A 2854-nucleotide genomic window follows, 5' to 3' on the forward strand; every position below is an offset into this window, starting at 1 on the left:
CCTCTTTCAAATATCCTAGAAACGCCCCTGTATATAGCTAGTGGCCTTGGGTGTCGCACTGATTTGAACTTACCGTTTGTTTACCAACTTAGTGATGCCATGAGTAACTCATTAATTAAACAGCAACGATGTTATGGTGTTATTTGTTCTTTTGTACGACAAACGTACAATGTCTGAAGACTGGATTTATATTTTGACGGTGGACCTCTCGTATCCCCCTTGCGGGCGGGACGCCAAATAAGGTAATAATGAACAAGTCCCCTGTGGATTCATACATTTGTCATCACCAGGTTGCCCCTATAATAATACCATCTGACTTCAAAAACACGCTGTTGATAGAGAATTTGAACCGAAACTTAAATTTTCTTTCCAGTACACAAAAAATTCTTTGGGCCATACTTAAAATATGTTTTGTTCTTCTTGTTAATTAAACATAAAAACAATCCTCAGAACACGGGAAAACGCTTCTGAGACGTTCTAGAAAACACATTTTTTTGGAGGGGAGATCCCCCAAGACCCCTTACGGGGAGGGGGTCTGTACCCTCCCCCTCCTCGCGCTACGCGCTCGGGCTGCTGCCTTTCGGAGCACACCGTTGACTATTGAAAAAAAAATTCTCGGCCCCCTCCTTTTAGGAAATCCTGGATCCGCCCCTGAACATTAACAGCAATGTTTACATATTATCTCAGTATTGACAACAAATCTCGGAGAAGGGCATTGCATATATATGATTGCGCTTGAATATTGCGTAATGATTGTTAGTTTAATTATTATACGAATAATCTAACGATCTTTACACATATCTAAATCCATTCTTTAAAACATTTTTAATAGTTCAGAGTTGAGTTGGAATGTCAAATATTTACAGCTGATGATCGAGGGCACTGTTAAAGAGCCATCCGGCATAACTCGAAAATTGTTGACAAGAACAGGTATTATATAGGTAATATCAATTACCATCTCGTTTTATTGTTTATTCATGGAAAGGTTGCTTCCTCAGAATCAAAAAAGAAGAAGATTTCCAGTGATGAACTGGCAGATGACTTTTGATGTGAAGACTTATGAACCGGATATGCAATTTGATTAACTAGATATGACGTCTGTTGTAATTGAAGCGTGAACCCGGGATGACCTTTGGTGTGAACCAGTGATGACGTTTGGCGTGAATAGGAGATGACCATTGGTGTGAATAGGAGATGACGTTCGGTGTGAACAGGAGATGACGTTTGTTGAAATGAATGGTGAATCCGGGATGACCTTTGGTTTGACTTAGGGATGACGTCTGGTGTGAACAGGAGATAAAGTTTCGTGTGAATACATGACATCTGGTGTGAATAGGAGATGAAGTTTCGTGTGAATAGGAGATGACGTTTGGTGTGAACTAGAGATGACATTAGTAGCGTGTTCCATTTAGCGGAACGTTCCGGTTGTGCCAACTTGGAACGGGTCCGCTAAATGGTACAGTACGTTCCAATCACGTTCTCCGCACGCTAATTCCGACATGGCGGATATCAGCAATTGTGGTAGCGTGACGTTACATTCCAGTATCTTCCCGAATTCATAAGCAAGTTTGAAACTTACAAGCCCTTGTGTTCACATAGCCTAGCTAGCAACGTGTAAGATATATACAATGGTGAACGAACGACGATTCTTTAAAATACTATATTCAGTACTTACTTCATATGAGACGCATGTAACACTTGCAAACTACATTAAATCGCGTTTAAATCCCAATGACGAATTGCCACAATATTTCTGTCAACTTAAAACATGGCGCCGTTGCAAGTTCACACTAGCGACAACTCTTGCTGTTAGGTGCATTCGTTTGGCACATAAATACGAAACCTATTCGTTACAAATGTCTGAAATACACATATGCTTTACTGTGTTAGCCTTTGTTACATAAACGTACCGTATTCTTCCTATTTCAATTAATTTCTTTCCTAATAGCATATCCTTCATATATATTTTACGTAAATTAGTCCACTAAGAATAACATTGCCATCGTATATCAAGGAGCAAGACTACAACTGATCATACAGGAGCAGTTTCAGGCCGTTAATGGGTTCCCAGGAGTTGTTGGGGCCATAGACGGTACTCACATTCCAATTGCGGCTCCAAGTGACCACAAGTCCTCCTACCTAAACAGGAAAAAATACCATTCCTTGGTGCTCCAAATAAGAGAAAAAAGTTTAAAATAATACAATTCCTAAGATTTACTACTTATCATGAGTTTTGACAGCGATAAGTAACATTTTATTTTATAGAAAGTATACAAAAAGTATAAATATCTACCTATCCGCGTTGTTTGTACCTTGAGGATAACGGATGTGCTCTATGTACTTTTTAATAAGGCTTGTGCAATACTAAGTGAAATAAAGACACACCTTTTTGTTGAATGTAAATGAGTCATTATCAGAAATTGTCAATATTGCTGTCCCCTTACTTTTAACATTTTTTTTAGTGTTCAGAATGCACAGATAGTACATTGTTTTGATTTTTTTAATAAATATAGACAAAAAACTATATTTTAGCATTAATTAAAAATGCATTTTGTAAAAAAATAAATATTTATGAACATTTATAAATATGTTACATGCAAAAATAGGGGTGTCCCTGACAAGAATTCCAATTTTTCAATGAGAATAAATACAATTAAAAGGCTTTACCAAATGGTTATTTCCATATTTTCTGTTAGTTTTATGCTTAAATTTTGATTATGAAATGTCAGTTTACTTAAATAATCTGGAAAATGATAATATAAAACATAATATATGTCTGTCTCCAGTTAAAATGTCCATTATGTTACCACAACACATTTGGTTCAGTTAATGCAACATTAACAGGTATTTTTTA

At 36.9% G+C, this 2854-nt stretch overlaps 1 protein-coding gene across 1 annotated transcript in view; it reads right to left on the bottom strand.

Annotated features, from left to right (window-relative positions):
- Nucleotides 1-1774, bottom strand: part of LOC110447230 (nucleotide triphosphate diphosphatase NUDT15-like) — an 8301-nt gene extending 6527 nt beyond the window's left edge. Inside the window, exon 1 of the mRNA XM_021492772.1 lies at nucleotides 1676-1774. The gene's annotated coding sequence lies outside the window, so the exon portion shown is untranslated. The remainder of the gene's footprint in view (nucleotides 1-1675) is intronic.
- Nucleotides 1775-2854: the final 1080 nt, after the last annotated feature.

This window comes from Mizuhopecten yessoensis, unplaced genomic scaffold (genome assembly GCF_002113885.1).
Source record: "Mizuhopecten yessoensis strain PY_sf001 unplaced genomic scaffold, ASM211388v2 scaffold3235, whole genome shotgun sequence".
NCBI classification, from domain to species: Eukaryota; Metazoa; Mollusca; class Bivalvia; order Pectinida; family Pectinidae; genus Mizuhopecten; species Mizuhopecten yessoensis.